This window comes from Acinonyx jubatus, chromosome C2, assembly GCF_027475565.1.
Source record: "Acinonyx jubatus isolate Ajub_Pintada_27869175 chromosome C2, VMU_Ajub_asm_v1.0, whole genome shotgun sequence".
NCBI lineage: Eukaryota > Metazoa > Chordata > Mammalia > Carnivora > Felidae > Acinonyx > Acinonyx jubatus.
Window position 1 is genome coordinate 26,083,285 of NC_069384.1, and position 18,434 is coordinate 26,101,718.

General features: G+C 36.2%; 1 protein-coding gene and 1 pseudogene across 3 annotated transcripts in view; one reads left to right on the forward strand and one right to left on the reverse strand.

Moving 5' to 3' along the window:
- LOC113604776 (uncharacterized) overlaps positions 1 to 18,434 on the forward strand; it is a 591,327-nt gene that overhangs the window by 187,939 nt on the left and 384,954 nt on the right. The gene's annotated exons all lie outside the window — the stretch shown is intronic.
- Positions 11,757 to 12,993, reverse strand: LOC106973264 (ribose-phosphate pyrophosphokinase 2-like; annotated as a pseudogene).

Below are 18,434 nucleotides of genomic sequence, written 5' to 3' on the forward strand. Positions count from 1 at the left end.
CTCTAGATCCATCCATGTTGTTGCAAATGGCAAGATTTCATTCTTTTTTATGGCTGAATAATCTTCCATTATTATCCCCTATCCCTCATATCTTTCTTATCCATTCATCTGTCGATGGACACTTGGGCTGCTTCCGTAATTTGGCTATTGTAGATAATGCTGCTATAAACAGGGGTGCATATTAGTGTTTTGAAATTAGTGTTTTCATTTTCTTTGGGTAAATACCCAGGAGTGGAATTACTGGCTCATATGGTAATTCTTTTTTAATTTTTTGGGGAACCTCCATATTTTCCACAGTGGCCAAACCAGTTTGCATTCCTACCAACAGTGAATGAGTATTCTTTTTTCTCCCTACTCAGGTCCCCTGCCCATTTTTTAATCAGATTATTTGCTATTTGGTGTTGAGTTGTATAAATTCTTTATATATTTTGGATATTAGCTCTTTATAAGATACATCATTTGCAAATATCTTCTCACATTCAGTATGTCCTCTCTTTGTTTTTTTGATGGTTTCCTTTGATGTGCAAAGCTTTTTATTTTGGTATAGTCCCAATGGTTTGATTTTGCATTTGTTTCCCTTGTCTTAGGAGACACATCTAGAAAACTGTTGCTATGTATAGCTGATGTCAGAGAAATTACTGCCTGTGTTCTCTTTTAGGATTTTTATGGCTTCAGGTCTCATATTTAAGTCTTCAACACACTTTGAGTTTATTCTTGTGTATGGTGTTACAAAGTAGTCTAGTTTTATTCTTTTACATGTAGCTGTCCAGTTTTCCCAGTACCATTTATTAAAAAGACCATAGCTTCCCCATTGTATATTCTTGTCTCCTTTGTCATAGATAAATTAACCATATAATTATAGATTTATTTATGGGGTCTCTATTCTGTTACATTGATCTATGTGTCTGTTTTTGTGCCAATACCATACCGTTTGGATTACTATAGCTTGGTAGTATATCTTGAAATCCAGAATTGTGATACCTCCAGCTTTGTTCTTATTTTTCAAGATTGTTTTGACTATTCAAGATCTTCTGTGGTTCTCTGTAAGTTTTAGTATCATTTATTCTAGTTTTGTGAAATATGCTATTGGAATATTGAAAGCAGTTGCATTGAATTTGTGGACTGCTTTGGGTAATATGGACATTTTGTCAATATTAAGTTTTCCAGTACATGAGCGTGGAATATTTTTCCATTTGTGTCATCTTTAATTTCTTTTATCAGTGTTTTATAATTTTCACAGTAGAGGTCTTTTACCTCTTTAAGTTTATTCCTTGGTATTTTGTTGTTTTTAATGCAATTAAAATTGTGTTGTTTTCTAAATTTTTCTTTCTGTGACTTCACTGTTAGTGTATAGAAATGCTGCTGATTTCTTGGTATTAATATCATGTCCTGCTTCTTTACTGCATCCATTTATTACTTCTAGTTGTTTTTTGGTGGAGTCTTTAGGATTTTCCGTGTATAGTATCGTGTCATCTACAAATAGTAACTGTTTAACTTCTTTACCAATATGGGTAACTTTTTTTTTTTTTCTTTTCTTGCCTAATTGCTGTGGCTAGGACTTCCAGTATTATGTTCAATAAAAATGGCAAGAGTGGACATCCTTGTCATGTTACTGACCTTCAAGGGAAAGCTCTCAGTTTTTCACCATTGAGTTTGTTGTTACCTGTGGGTTTTTCAGATAAGGCCTTTATTATGTTGAGGTATGTTCCCTCTAACCCCACTTTGTTGAGAGTTTTTACCATGAATGGATGTTGAATCTTATCAAGTGCTTTTTCTGTATCTTTTGAAATGATCATATGATTAAAACAATGTTTATTTATTTTGAGAGAGAGAGATAAAAAGAGCATGAGCAGGGGAAGGGCAGAGAGAGGAGGAAAGAGAATCCCAAGCAGGCTCCATGCTGTCAGAGCAGAGTTCCATGCGGGGCTTGATCCCATGAATTGTGAGATCATGACCTGAGCCAAAATCAAAAGTCAGATGCTCAACTGACTGACTGCCACCTGACTGCCACCCAGGCACCCTTGATCATATGATTTTTGTGCTTTGTTTTGTTGATGTGGTGTATGATATTGATTGATTTGTGAATATTGAACCATCCTTATATCCTGGGCATAAATCCCACCTGTTCATGGTGAGTGATCTTTTTAATTCTTCCAACCCATTAGCATGGAGTATCTTCCCATTCATTTGTGCTCCCCACCCCCCCACCCCCTAAATTCTTTCATTAGTATTTTATATTTTTTAGTGTTCAGATATTTTACCTCCTTAGTTAAATTTATTGATAGGTATTTTATTCTTTTACGTATAATTGTCAGTGGAATTATTTTCTCACTTTCCCCTTTTCATAGTTTATTTTTAGTGTATATAAATGTAACATATTTTGTATATTGATTTTGTATCCTACAAATTTATTGCATTTATTTATTCTGTTTCTTGGTGGAGTCTTTAGAAATTTCTATATATAAAATCATGTCATCCTTCACTCATATGAGGATTTTAAGATACAAAACAGATGAACATAAGGGAAGGGAAGCAAAAATAATATAAAAACATGGAAGGGGACAAAACATAAGAGACTCTTAAATATAGAGAACAAACAGAGGGTTGCTGGAGGGGTTGTGGAGGGGGTGGGCTAAATGGGTAAGGGGCATTAAGGAATCTACTCCTGAAATCATTGTGGCATTATATGCTAACTTGGATGTAAATTTAAAAATAAAAAAATAAAAAAAATAAAATCATGTCATCTACATTTTTTCCCCCTTAGTCTATGTAAAGTTTTGCCAGTTTTGTTTATGTTTCATGGAATCAGCTGTTGGCTTCATTGATTGTTCTGTTGTCTTTTTATTCTGTATTTCATTTATTTCTGCTTTGATCCTTGTTATTTCTTTCCTTGTAATAACTTTGGGCTTCATTCTTTTTCTAGTTCCTTGGAATGTACAATTAGATTATTTATTTGAGATTCTTTTTTCTTGAGGTAGACCTGTATTGCCCTGAACTTCCCTCTAAAACTGCTTTTGCTGTATCCTATAACTTTTGGTATGTTGTGTTTTTCTCAAGATATTTTTTGGTTTCTCCTTTCATTTCTTCACTGTTCAGTAGCATGTTGATCAAATCTCCATATATTTGTGATTTTTCCAGTTTCTTTTTTGTAATTGATTTCTAGTTTTATACCATTATTTTTGGAAAAGTTGTTTGATATGATTTCAGTTTTCTTAAATTTACTAAGTCTTGTTTTGTAGCCTAACGTATGATCTATCCTGAGACTGTTCTATTTGGAATTGAGAATAATGTGTATTCTGCTGCTTTTGGATGGAATGTTCTGTATATATCTATTATGTACATCTAGTCTAGTGTCTTGTTTAAGGCTGATGTTTCCTTGTTGATTTTCTGTCTGGATGATCAACCCATTGATGTAAGTGGGGTGTAAAGACCCCAACTATTATTATATTGCTGTCCACCTCTCCCTTTAGGTCTGCTAATATTTGCATTATATATTTTGGTGGTCTTCTTTTGGGTGTATAAATATTCATAAATGTTATATTCTCTTGTGGTTTGACCCCTTTATCATTATGTAATGCTTTTTGTCTTACATTATAGATTTTGTTTTAAAGTCTATTTTGTCTGATATAAGTTTAGTTATCTTAGCTTTCTTTTTGTTTTCATTTACATGGAATATATTTTTTCACCCCTAATTTTTAATCTGTTTGAATCCTTACATTTGGAGTGAGTCTTTTGTAGATAGCATAGCGCAGGGTCTTTTTTTTTTTTAATCCATTTAGCTATACTTTGTCTTTTTGATTGGGGTATTTCATTCATTTACATTTAAAGTAAGTATTGATAGGCATGTACTTATTGCTATTTTGCTAACTTCTTTTGTTACTGTCTTGTAGTTCATCTCTGTTCCTTCTTCTCTTGTTCTCTTCTGTTAGAGTTTGATGACTTTCATTAGTGTCATGGTTAGATTTCTTTTTCATTATTTTTTGTGTATCTAATGTATATTTTTGCTCTTGGCTACCATAATTCTTTCATGTAACAAACTCTATAACAGTCTATTTTACGTTGATAACAAGTTGAACACATTCTAAAACTCTACATTTTTATTCTTTTATGTTTTTGATGCCACATTTTTACATATTACGTGTATTTTTAACTAATTATTGTAGTTATAATTTTACTAATTTTGTCTTTCAACCTTCTTATTAGCTTTATATGTGATTAAACCACCTTCTTTACTGTATATTTACCTTTTACCCGTGTGATTTATATTTTCACATATTTTCTTACTACTAATTAAAGCCCTTTGTTTTCATTTTTAAAAAGTTCCCTTTGGATTTCTTGTAAGGCTGGTTTAGTGGTGATGAACTTCTTCAGTTTTTGCTTGTCTAGAAAACTTTATTTCCCCTTCAATCCTGAATAACAGTTTTGCCGGGTTGAGTATATTCTTGGTTGCAAGTTTTTTCATTTCAGTGCTTTGAGTATTTCATGCCACCTCCTTCTGGCCTGAAAAATCTGATAGCCTTTTGGGGTTTATTTTGTAACTAAAACATTGTTTTTCTGTTGCTCTCACTTTTGACATTTTAATTGTAAAATGTCATGCTGTAGATTTCTTTGGGTTCATCTTATCTGGAACTTCCTTTGCTTTCTGAAGTGTTTGGTCCCTACCCCAGGTTGAAGAAGTTTTCAGCCATTATTTATTCAAGTAAATTTTTTGTCTCTTTCTCTTCTCCTTCTGGGACCCTGATAATGTGAATGTTGTTCAGCTTGATATTGATATCTTCACTTTTTAAAATTATTTGTTTCTTTTTGCTATTCTGTTTAGATGAGTTCCACTGCCCTGTCTTTGAGATCACAGATCCTTTCTTCTGCTTTAAATAATCTATTGAATCTCTCTAGTGTATTTTTCAATTCAGTTACTGTATTGTTTAGCTCTGTGAGTTTTGTTTGATATGTTCATTATATTTCCTATCTTTTTTCTTTTCAAATTTTTACTTAAATTCTAGTTAGTTGACATGTAGTGTAATATTGGTTTCAGGAGCAGAATTCATTGATTTATTACTTACAGACAACATCCATTGCTCATTGTAATAAGTGCCCTCCTGAATACCCATCACTCATCTAGCTCATCCCCTAGCCACCTCCCTCCATCAACTCTCAGTTTGTTCTATAACTTTAAGAGTCTCTCATGGCTTTTTTTTCCCCCTCTCTCCCCCACCTTGCAATATGTTCATCTGTTTTGTTTCTTAACACATATGAGTGAAATCATATTTGCCTTTCTCTGACTTATTTTGCTCAGCATAATATACTGTAGCTCCATCCATGGTGTTACAAATGGCAAGACTTCATTTTTTCTTCTTTTTGACAGGTGAGTGATAGTCTATTTTATGTATACATATGTATATATACATATATACACACATATTGTATATATATGTATGTATATACACACACACGCATATACATATATATATATGTATACACACACACACACCACATCTTTATTTGGGCTCTCTCCATAGTTTGGCTATTGTTGATAATGCCACCATAAACATTGGGGTGCATGTACCCCTTCAAATATGTATTTCTGTATCCTTTGGATAAATGCCTATTAATGCAATTGCTGGATCATAGAGTAGTTGTATTTTTAACTTTTGGAGGAACCTCCATTTTGTTCTCCAGAGTGTCTGCACCAGTTTGCTATTTTCTGCTTTTTGTTGAAGTTCTCACTGTTTATCCATTCTTCTTCCAAGTTTGGTGAGGATCTTTATGACCGTTACTTTGAACTCTTAGGTGAATTACTTATCTATGTTTCATTAAGGTTTTTTTTTTTTCCCTGAGGTTTTATCTTGTTCTTTTGTTCAGAATATATTTCTCTGTTTCTTCATTTTACTTGACTCTTTTTTTTGTGTTTTTTCCCCTCTGTATTAGGTGAAACAGCTATTTCTCCCAGTCTTTCAGGAATGTACTCCTGTAGAAGATGAACCTTATTGTTTAACTTTGTCCTAGCTTTTGATTGTTTCTTGAATCTTTGTCTTTGTCCAAGCAGCCTGATTTATTTTTAATAGCTTCAGTTGTTGAGAATGTGCCAGCATCTAGTTTCAGGCTGATTGGAAGCCAGACCCTTAGGCAGCAGCTTTTAGTATGTAATATGTACAATCCTTTGGGACTGCCATTGTAGATCCTGCTGGCTTCTAGACTAGGAAGTCAGGTGTTGTCCCCTTTGCAACCGTTGTAAAAATTGGGCTCCAGAGGAGGGTTATAAGCCCCTTTCTGGGAGGTACAGGTGAACTGTAATAAGGCAGAGGGAGAGTATGAAAATGATGTCCCCTCACCTACATTCCCTGAGAGTATAGCCTCAAGGAAATCTTGAAACCTGCCCCTCAGGCTAAAGCTCCAGGATAATAAATGGGCCTCTTACAGAGAAAGTCTGGCAGTGTGTTTTAGTGTGCTGGCTGTGCAGTGCTCTGCGGGTGGTGGCCTGCCAAGAACTGTCTCTCCGATTGTTATAGTCCCATGGGTCCCAGGGACTCAAGCTGTCTAGGTGATCCAGGAGCATTTCTGTGTGGCAGCTGCAAATATTGGGGTACCAAATATAAAACCTGGGATACCAAACACAAATAAGAACTCCCTTCCAAGTGACATTGGTGTTCTGGAATGTGGTAGAGGAGGAGCATGAAGATAGGGCCCATCTTCTCTCTTGAAAGGTTTACAGTCAACTCTTAGATATGTATTTAATTAGAAGCCTACTTTTTAGGCTGTAGCTATGGTGATAAGCTTATAGGTACTTTTTGTGGAGAGACTCAGCTCCTGGTCTATTGCTTCTTGCTGTGTGCTGAGGGTGGTAGCTATTTGAAAACTCTTACTTTGTTGGTTATAGTCTTGTGGGATGCATAAATGTAAGATCTGCTGGCCTTCAGAGTCAGGTGATGAAGAGGTGTTCCTTGGCAGCAACTGCAAAAATCAAGGTGCCAGACAAGAGTACAAACTCCTTCTTGGGGATATTGGCAAGCTGGCATGAGGCAGAGGCCTGCATCCCTTGGCCCCGTTCCCTTAGAGTACCTCGGTAGGCCTCTAAGAGTTTGCCAGACCAGGAGCCTGCTCATCAGGCCAGTGCTCCTGGGCAGGCAAATAGGCCCACTTCTCAGAAAGATGGAGTGTTTCAGTTTTTGATCTGAATACTGCCCTGGAGGTGGTACTCTGCCTCTCTGATTGTTATAGTCCCTTGGGACTCAAGAATGCAAGCCACTGTAGTCTCCAGAGCCAAGTGCTCAAGAGGCATCTCCTGGGCTTCCATTGTAAAAACTTGGATACAAGATGTAAAAAAATACTAGGACATTAGATGTATGTAAAAGTTCCCCTCCAGGAGACACGGGCACTGTGGATCATGGCAGAGAGAAAACAGGTATGGCATGTATCTGTCAGCTTTAGCAAGGCAGAGAGCAAGTGCAGGGATGTTGCATGCCCCCCACTTTTAGTGAGGCAGGGGGAGAAGAGATGGCATGTGCCCACTGGCCATCGCAAGGGAGAGGGAGAGTGCAAAAATGGTGCCCACCAGTGTCTCCATCCTTGGAGAGATTCCCAACAGGTCTCTGCCCTTTCAGTTGATGCTTGGAGATTAACAGATTAATCTGGGTACTTTCCAAACTGCTGCCTTTGCAGTCTGGGCTCTGGGTCAAGTGAGTATATGAGTCCTTTAAGAGCAGTCTTTCAGTTTGCTACAGACTCCCAGGTTTTGTGAACGCAAGCCTTGTTGGTTTTCAAAGGCAGCTAATTTAGGAGCTTGTCTCTCAGGTACAGGTCTTTAGGATTGGAGTGCTTGATGTGGGTTACAAACTTTCATTCCTCTGGGAGAAGCTCCATTTGTGAGATCCCTCTCAATTGTGGTTTACCATGCCAGGGGCAGTAAATTTTTGGCATGCCTTAGCCTCTCCTATCCACCTTGATATGGCCCTTTTCTCATTTGATGTGAGGCAACTGTTCAGCCAGTTTTCAGGTCTTTTTTTTTCAGAGGGTATTGTTCCACATGTAGTTGTGGATTCAGTGTGTCCATGGGAAAGAATGAGTTCAGGGTCTTTCTGCATCGCCATCTTCTATTTCAAAGGATTTTCTAAACAATTACATTGTGAATAAAGATAGTTTTCCTTCCTCCTTTATAATCTGGATGGCTTTTATTTCCCTTTCTTGCCTAACTGCCATGGTTAGAAACTCTAGTACAATATTGAATAGAAGAAGTGGGAGTGGACACCCTTGTCTTGTCCCTAATTTGGGGTATAGCATTCATTTTGCCACAATTAAGTGTGATGTTAGCTTAAATTTTTCATAGATTCTCTTTATCAGGTTGAGAAAGTTTCCTTCTATTACTTGTTTTCTGCAAGTTTTTATTAGGAATAGAAATTGGATCTCTTCAAATGATTTTTTCTGCATGTATTGAGTTTGTGTTTTTTAGTTTAATGTGATGCATTACTTTGATTTGCTTTCAGATATTAAACTAATCTTGCATTTCTTTAATGAACGCTTCTGGAACATAATGTATTATCATTTTTATATAGTGACAGCTTTTTTCCCTAAAATTTGATTAGAATTTTAAAAATCCAAATTAACAAGGGATATTGGGTAGTTTTATTTTCTTTTAATGTGTTTTTTTTTTAATGAAAGAAGTAACACGATTTTATTTAAATGTGTTAGTACAGTGTTAGACAATCTTAAAAGCTATATTCTTTTTTTTAATTGTTTAATATTGAGGGAAGGAGAGAGAGAGAGAGGCAGAGAGAGAGAGTCGGACAGAGAATCTGAAGTGGGCTCTGTGCTGACTGCAGAGAACCTGATATGGGGCTTGGACTCGTAAATGCTGAGATTATGACCTGAGCTGAAGTTGGATGCTTAATCCAGGTGCCCCCAAAGCCTATATTCTAAACTAATACAAGCACTGAAAATTCTCTATTTCTGAATCTAGTTGACATCTAAAAAGGAAAGTTCTAATATGAATATCTGTAAGTTGATTAGTATAATTTAAGTTGGAAGATGAGCAGCTTTGGTATATTTGTATTTCTCTGGCTCCCCTTTTTGACTGGATGTACATGAATCCAACCCCATATAGCGGAGTTGGGTGGGACTAATGTATTTGGTGGTTTCACTTAAATGTTTCCACACAAGCAGCAAGGGATATGCAAGTTCTGGGACTGCGCTGCTCGTAGGGCCACCTTCATCATCTTTCTTGAACTGAAACCATCAGATAGTTAAGGTCTGCACTGCCACTGTGTATGGCCAAGTCTAGTCTAATTAGTTAATATATCAGAAATCCTTGAAAGTAATAAAATTTAAGGTTAAATTATAGAAACAATCAGTTCTTAATTCAGAAAATGACAATAGATTTTTCAATTTTTTATCTGAAGATTATTTTAAAACTAGCTCTGTATCTTAGAATCAATCTTAACTTGAAATGATTACCTTTAAGTAAACTTCTATGAGTCATGTGAACATGTATGCCAAGACTGTCTTCCTATGTGTGTTCATAGCTACATTTTCATTTGTCTATGTATAGAAATTCCAAGAAAGAGATATCACTCATTTATTAAAATGAAAAAGTATATCTAAATAGGCTCTTTATATATCTTAAGTCAACTCTTTATAGGTATAGACAATCTATATTGCATAGGGGGCTCTACAAAGCTACATAATGCCATTTTTTTTCCTCAAAAGTCATTTTAAGGTATAGCAAAATGCTAGTTTCTGCAGTGACTGAAATGAACTTTTAACTTCAACCTCTGCTGTGGTGAAGTTTGAAACCTTAAAGATTGCCATTGAAATTTGTTAATGACTTAAAGATTTGATTTTTCTACCTGCAGAATGTAGATCAGAGAATTTCCTCTCTTCAAGTTTTAAGAGTCAGCAGAAGGGAGAGATTATTATTCTAAGGCTTTGTCTTCTGTAGACAAATTCTCTTCTTTGGGGGCTGAAGAACTCAGTTGTTTGCACACAAGTGTGTGTATAACAAAGCTCACAGGGAGCCAGCGCTTGCCTTCTGCCGCAGGCAGGAATGCACCTCCCTGTGGAGGGTGTTGTCAAGGGCCATCTTGTGGAGAAAGCATTCTTGGCTTCCATGATTACTCTTGGGCCACCATTTGAACATTATCTTAATGGATCAAAAATTAATGCTTACTGATTTGTACTTTTTTCATAGGCCTGACTTGCCCACGTTTTTCATCTAACAGTTTTACTTAAAATAATCAGTTGCCGATCAACTGATGAATAGATAAAGAAATTGTGGTTTATATACACAATGGAATACTACGTGGCAATGAGAAAGAATGAAATATGGCCTTTTGTAGCAACGTGGGTGGAACTGGAGAGTGTGATGCTAAGTGAAATAAGCCATACAGAGAAAGACAAATACCATATGGTTTCACTCTTATGTGGATCCTAAGAAACTTAACAGAAACCCATGGGGGAAGGGAAGAAAAAAAAAAAAAGAGGTTAGAGTGGGAGAGAGCCAAAACATAAGAGACTGTTAAAAACTGAGAAGAACAAACTGAGGGTTGATGGGGAGTGGGAAGGAGGGGAGGGTGGGTGATGGGTATTGAGGAGGGCACCTTTTGGGATGAGCACTGGGTGTTGTATGGAACCAATTTGACAATAAATTTCATATACTAAAAAAATATATATATAAAAAAATAAAAATAAAATAAAATAAAATAATCAGTTGCCTAAGAGACTTGCTACTTCTGATTACAAAAGGCAAAAGAATGTGAAATCAAAACTAAAGAAATAATGTTTAAATATGATTTAGGTGGCACTCACAAAAATTCACTTTTTATTATGTCCAAATCAAAATAATGATCAGACTAGTAAACTTGAGGGGATTTAGGGGAGTCTTTATTTTGGTGGAAATCCACAACGTGAAATTATTGCAAAAAAGGCAAAGTAAAGGCTAGAGCTAAAAATAGACCATAAAACTAGATGGCAGGACAGGAGGAGCCACTCAAAGAGCTGTCTTCCTGGGATAGTCAGAGCACAGCATGAATGGACCAGTGAGCCTGCAGAGTCTTTCTCTAAACATTTTCTCAGTCAGTCTATTGCTAAAGATAATTTTGAAATTTTAGAACATGACATTTCAGGTGAGTAATAGTTATATTTTTTAGAAGTTGCAGTAAAAAAAAATAATGAACTACATTGCCTCTGATATGTCTAATGTTTATCAGAAAGTAAACATGTCAGTGGCCATCTTAAAGCCACATAAAATTTGGTCAGATTAAGCACAATAACCACAATGGTTTATTTGAAACCTGGTTACTGAAAAAAAAATTCAAAATTCAGGGTATTATAAATTTTCCAAGGTTCACTCAGTATAATTCTGTATACAGGGTTTTACCCAAATGTCCATTGACATTATTATTTACATAGAAAGCTTTAATCTGAAGTCATCTCTGGCACCTTCAGAATATATAAACTATGAACTTCTGCAATGTAATTATGTACTTGAAACTTGTGGCCTCAAAGTACTGATAAAACAAAGAAAAAGGTCACCTATCCAACAAGTCAGGATGATGAAACATGTATCACTAACAGCAGGTCACTTAGGAAAATCAAATAACCACTACCCTCCCCTCAAACTGAAAATAAATAGACTTGAGCTTGAGGAGAGGGAAACAATGGGTCTTGGAGTATACAAAGATTGGGTGCTTTTGCATTATCCTATAATTGCTGAGTCCTGAAACTAAAAAGTCAGAAAAACTCTGGCAATTCAGAGGCCAAAGTAGGCTTCATTCATACCTTACATCTGGGATCTATAGTGGTATGTGGCTGAACAGGTAAAACACAGATTCACCATTGTGTGCCCTTTGGATTACCTCAGCCAAGATCATCAAGATATCAATAACCTGAATCTTGGAACAGTGTCTCCTTTTGACCCCATATGGAATGGTGTTTGTGACAACAGCTTCAAAGGCAGCATTATTCTGGAAATAGCTGGCCCAGAGAAGATCCTGTGGGTAAAGGATAGCATAAATTTTGGTGGCGTCTGCTGAGAGTAGCTGGTTGGAAGCACAGCAGATAGTGCCACGCATGTCAGCCATGTTGTCCACAAAGATAGCCATGTGGTCCTTTATGTGGCCCACAGGAACCATCCAGTCTACTTCATTTGCATTCTTTTTCTATTTGTGAATCAAGGCAAATTCCACATTTACCTTGTCGGCAATTGATGTGACCCTTTTAGCTCCTCTGGCATCAGGTGAACCGATAATACAGTTCCTCCACTTGGCGGTGTTCTCCTGAATCCACTGCAGGACTACAGGCTCCATGTACAGATTATCCACTGGAATGTCAAAGACTCACTGGATCTGAGAGGCATGCAGGTCCATGGTGAGGATGTGGTCTGCCCCAGCAACCAAGAGCATATATGCCACAAGTTTCACAGACATCAGAACATGGCTCTTGTCCTTTTTACCTTGTCGAGAGTATGGAAAACCTGGGGTCATGGCAGTTACCCTGGATGATGGACGACGTGATCTTGCAGGCATTGATCACGATGAGGAGCTCCATCAGGCTGTCGATTTCTCCACACCACCCTGGATGTTATAGACATCTTTGGCTTCACGCTTTCACCGATCTTGACTCTGGTATACTGGTTGCTGAACTTCTTAGTGACCACCTTGCCCAGCTTCAGGCCCAGCCAGTCAGCCACACACAGGGACAGGTCCTAGTGTGAGCTGCCGCTGAAGAGCATGTGCCTGGGCGTGGCAGAGATGGCCGAGGCTCGGGAGCGGGAAAGCACGCTGTCCCTGTCTGGTGTTGATGTCAGGGTGAATCTGGCATTATATAATTGTCTGTGAATTATTTATTTCTTTTTAACTTTTTAGAAGCATATGTGCGGAAATGGTATTATTTTTTCCTTGAATTTTGGGAGAAATGATCTGTAAAACTATTTGTGCCTGGAATTTTTGTTTTGTGGGAAAGTTAACTACAATTAATATTTTTCATAGATAAAACTTTTATATCTTGTGTGGCCATTAGAAGTTGTGGCTTTCGAGGAATTTGTCCATTTCCTCTAAGTTGCCAAATTTATTGCCATAAAGATGTTCAAAATGTTCCTTTATTATCTTTTAAATATTCTTAGAATCTATAGTTATGTTACTTCCCTTACTCCTGATATTGGGAGAACTAGTGTCTACTCTCCTTTATTCTCTCCTAATAGACTGCTTAGAATGTATGTCAATTTTATCTTTGTTATTAAAGAACCAGTTTTTGGTTTCATTGTTTTTTTGTTTTTGTTTTTAATTCTGATTTCTAGATAATTTAGGCTCTGAAGTTTATTGTATTTCTTTTTTCTACTTTGGAAGCTGATGTCATTGACTTGAGGTGATTCTCATTTTCCAGTATTAAGCAATAAGTGCTTTAAATTTCTCACTAGGTACTGTTTTTTAGTGGCATCCCACACGTTTTGATATGTCATATTAGTTTTATAGGGCTGCCGTACCAAAGTGTTATAAACTGGGTGACTTAAAGCAAAAGAAATTTTATTCTCTCACAGTTCTTGAGGCTAGATGTCATGAATCAAGGTATCAGCAAGACCATGCTCCCTGTGGGACTCTTGGTACAGTCCTCCTTACCCCTTCCTGGATTCTGATGGTAGCAGTGATCCTTTGTGTACGTTGGCTTGCAGGTGCATTATACTGGTCTCTGTGCCTGTCATCGTGTGATGTCTTTTCTTCGTGTGTCTCTTCTCTTCTTGTAAGGGCACTAGTCATATTGGGTTAGGGCCCACCTTATCCAGTATTATCCAGTATTATCCAGTTTAATATTATAATATTCAGTATTATCTCATTTTGAGTTAACTAATTATACCTGTAATGACTCTATTCTCAAATAAGGTCACATTCAGAGATGCTGGGGGGTTTAGAACTTGAATATAATTTTAGAGGAAAACAATTTAACCCATAATAATTGATTGTATTTTCATTCTGTTCAAAATACATTCTAATTTTTCTTTCTACTTTTTTTTTGACCTGTGGGTTATTTAAAATTATGTTTCTTAGTTTTTAAATATTAGAGATTCTTTCAGTTTAATTAAAAAATTTTTTTAATGTTTATTTTTGAGGGATAGAGACACTGTATGAGCGAGGGAGGGGCAGAGAGAGAGGGAGACACAGAATCCCAAGCAGCCTCCAGGCTCTGCACTGTCAGCACAGAGCCTGGCTCGGGGCTAGAACCCACGAACCATGAGATCATGGCCTGAGCTGAAGTTGGACACTTAACTGACTAAGCCATGATTTGGGTTTAAAAAACAATTTTCATGTCTTAATTTTTGAATATGTGGAATATATTTATAATAACAGTTCTTTTTTAAGTTTATTTTATTTTTGAGAGAGAGAAAGAGAGAGAGCGCACAGGCGGGGGTAGGGCAGAGAGAGAGAGAGAGGGAGACACAGAATCCAAAGCGGGCTCCAGGCTCTGAGCTGTCAGCATAGAGCCCAATGTGGGGCTTGAACCCACGGACCGTGAGATCATGACCTGAGCCGATCATGACTGAGCCACCCAGCATGCTTGTAATAACAGTTCTAATGTATTTGTCTCCTAATTCTAACATTGGCTCTGGTTCAGTTTATATTGATTTATTTATTTTCTCAGTGTGACTCATATTTTCCTAGTTTTTCAGTGCCTGGTAATTGTTTTTCAGTTTTATTGAGGTATTATTGACTTATAAGAACTATACATATTTAAGATATCCAGTGTGATTGGATACATATATATACACTGTGAAATGATTGTTGTAATCAAGTTAATTAACATATCCATCATATAATTTTTATCTTTAAAGTTTGATTTGATTTTAAAAAAATCTTCCTTGTCTTAACTTATGGATACATGGAATATATTTGTAGTAACAGTTCATTCTTTCAGTTATCCCTTTTTTGGGTAAGAAATCTTAGCAAGTTTCAAATACACAACACTTACCACTAATTATAGTATCCATGCTGTACATTGGGTCTCCAGAACTTCTTCATCTTATAGCTGAGAGTTTGTACCCTTTGACCAACATCTTCCCATTTACCCCCACATCCCCAACCCTTGATAACTACCATTTTACTCTCTGCTTTTATGAGTTTGGCTGTTTTCGATTTCACATATACGTGAGATCATGCAGCATTTGTCTATTTCTGTCTGGTTTATTTCACTTAGCATAATGTCCTTAACGTTCTTTTATGTGGTCACAAATGGCAGGGTTTCCTTCCGTTTTAAGGCAGAATTAACATCACACTGTATAAACATACCACATTTTTCTTTATCCATTCCTCCATTAATAGCTATCTAGGTTGCTTCCATAGGGCTACTGTGAATAATGCTGCAACAAACATGAGAGTGTAAATATCTCTTCAAGATAGTGATTTTATTTCCTTTGAGTATATACATAGAAATAGGATTGATGGATCATATGGTAATTCTGTTTTTTCATTTTTCTGAGGAAACTCCATACTGTTTTCCCTAAAGGCTGTACATTACCATTAACAGTGTACAAGAGTTCCCTTTCACCACATCCTCATCAACACTTGTTATCTTTTGTTATTTTGATAATAGCCATACTAATGGGTATGAGGTGTTATTTCATTATGGTTTTGATTTTGCATTTCCTGGATATTAAACCTTCTTATCACACACATACACACACGAATAAATAAGTAGGGTGGGAGGCAACTTTTGGAGGTGATGATATGTTTATGAGATTGATTATGGTGATGACTTCATGGGCATATGTTCATCTTCAAACTCATAAAGTAGTATGTATTAAATATGTGCAACTTTTTGTATGTCAGTCATAGCTCAATAAAGTGGTTTTTATTTAAAAAATACTTTACTAAAAGCATACTTTACTATAGTTTTAGTAGGGTTCCAGAAAATATTGTAATTAGATGCATATGCTCGGTCTACCATATTGAAATAGAGTCAACATTAGTAACTATTAACTGTTTTTTTAACTTTATTTTTTAAATTTATATCCAAATTAGTTAGCAAGTAACTATTAACATTCTTCTAAGTATTCTCAGGATAAAAAGATATTCTCAAAATGTAGACTTGTAAAACTTCAAATTCAAAGTTAGTTCTTTTCCCTTTTTCAACTGAAAATAAGGAAAAGTCATCATCATTGAAATTAGGTTTCTCACTTTTTGGAGAAACCTAATTTCTTACATTCTTCTGGAACAGAGGCACATTCAGAGAGGATTGATTATATGGGGACTTTCCTGTGCATTATCATCTTGAAAATGGTTTGGGTTATAGAGTTCTTCTAGAACTCATTCAAGAACTCAAAATATATAAAGAGAATGTTGAAAGTAGGTAGTGTAGTTCTTTAAACATTAATCTGTAATACCTGGACTTATTCCTTTGTAGACTCAAATGCGTGCTCAATCAGCTTAGCCCTGTTTTGTTCCAGGACAGGTATGCTAAATACTATGAAATTGGTCCCTGCCAATGACCTTTCTAGTGTGAGCTTGAAATGCTCCCTCCTTTTGTACATTAGTCTCCATGGAATTTTTCATTTAAAAGCAAGTCTTATCTATTTGTACTAACCTGGATAAAATGTTCTCATCATTATTTTGTAGTGTTGTTTACATTTTCCAGTACCAGCCTGATCAAGTTTACAAAGTTTTGGTGCTCTTTGTAGTGACAACCACTTAAGAAAGGAAATCAGTGTTGTATTACAAATTCTTCATTTTAAATATCCTCTTTCTTTCTTCTGACAAAAGTGCAATCAAACAAAAAAGATTGCTCTTAAGAATTAGGGATTAGAATAGTGGAAATTCGTAACTCTTAAAAGTTGTACCAATTGTAGTTTAATTTTTATTGATATTATAGGAAAGTGCTCACATTTTCTCTTTGATGCAAGGTTTCATTTGGAACGTCCAGACATGCACCAGTGAGTCTAGATGGATTTGCTATTTTGTTGTCTGGAAACAGTTTGGCTATTTTTGTTGAAATAACATTGACTTTTTTTTTTCCCTTGTGGATATTTTTACTATGTGTTGCCAAGCACCAAAAAGATAGGCACTTCCAAAGTCCATGATAATATATACTCACTGTACAGATGACTGTTCCCCCTCATCTTTACCCTAATTCAGGGGACTAAAACATCATTTGTTAAGTTATTATTGGGAGAAATAACTTCTACATTCTTTGTAAGCCCACTAGGAGAAAGGACTTTTTATTTCTCCCTTTAATTAAAATATACAACTGACTTCTCAAAACACATATGAATCTAATATAATTTTCTAACAAAAAGGAGGAGCTGCAAGGGAGATTTTATATATGGTTTCTAAAACTGCTTAGAAATAAAAAGCAAATGCTATCTTCCTTGGGCACTTATTCCATGAAACTTTGTGAGTTTAAAAGAGTAAAGAATCAGAACAAATTAAAAACTAAATGTAGGGTGGAGTTACTTTTTGAAGCACTGCCATGAGTTTCCTGGCTCAGCTGGTGGGAGATGTCAAACAATAAACTGAAATAAATGAACACAATAACCAAATAAGAACCATAACTTACACAAGGATGTGTTTTAAGTTTGGGAGAAATAGTTGTTGTTTTGGCTGACAAGGCCCTGTTGTTCAGTTTTGTTTATTAAATTAGAGCAGATATATTGACATGCACTTCGTCATACATGTATAGCTCTTCAAAGTGACTCTTCCTAATATTGGAAATTCTTGGCTACTTTTCAGTCTAAGGAGAGGTTAGCCAAAGACTAAAGGTTTATTAAGACCACCCAAAATACCAGACTCCACCCCTTCTCTGAATCTGTGCCACTGTAATACAAATGGAGAAAACTTAAAGGGATGGAGGGTGAAGTGGAGGGCAGATGGGAGAGAGGAAGGGAAAAGGGAGGCAAAAGAAAATGCAAGTTTTCATCAGATGAAGTTAGTTCTCTTTTCTTTCTGCTTTCTGAATAGATGAAAAGACACAAAACCATTACATCAATTCCTTCATTTTATTTTATTTTATTTTATTATTTTATTTTATTTTATTTTATTTTATTTTATTTTATTTTATTTTATTTAGCGCAAGCAGGGAGGGGGCAGAGAGAGAGAGAGAGAGAGAGAGAGAGAGAGAGAGAATCTGAAGTGAGTTCTATGCTTGGCGTGGAGCCCAATACAGGGCTTGATCCCACAACTCTGGGATCATGACCTGAGCTGAAATTGACTCAGGTATGCAGGCACCCCAATTCTTTCTTATCATAGATATTTTGTGTTTGTTGTGTGAGCAAGAAGAACACATTGTGATTTTCTATAATATTCATATGATGCCAACTGCAATGGGTGTTTTGGGTATTTCTAAGATTTTATTTTAAAGCATATACAGTATTGGGGCACCTGGATGGCTCCATTGGTTGAGTATTCTACTCTTGATTTTGGCTCAGGTCATGATCTCATGATTAGTGAGTTTGAGCCCTACATTGG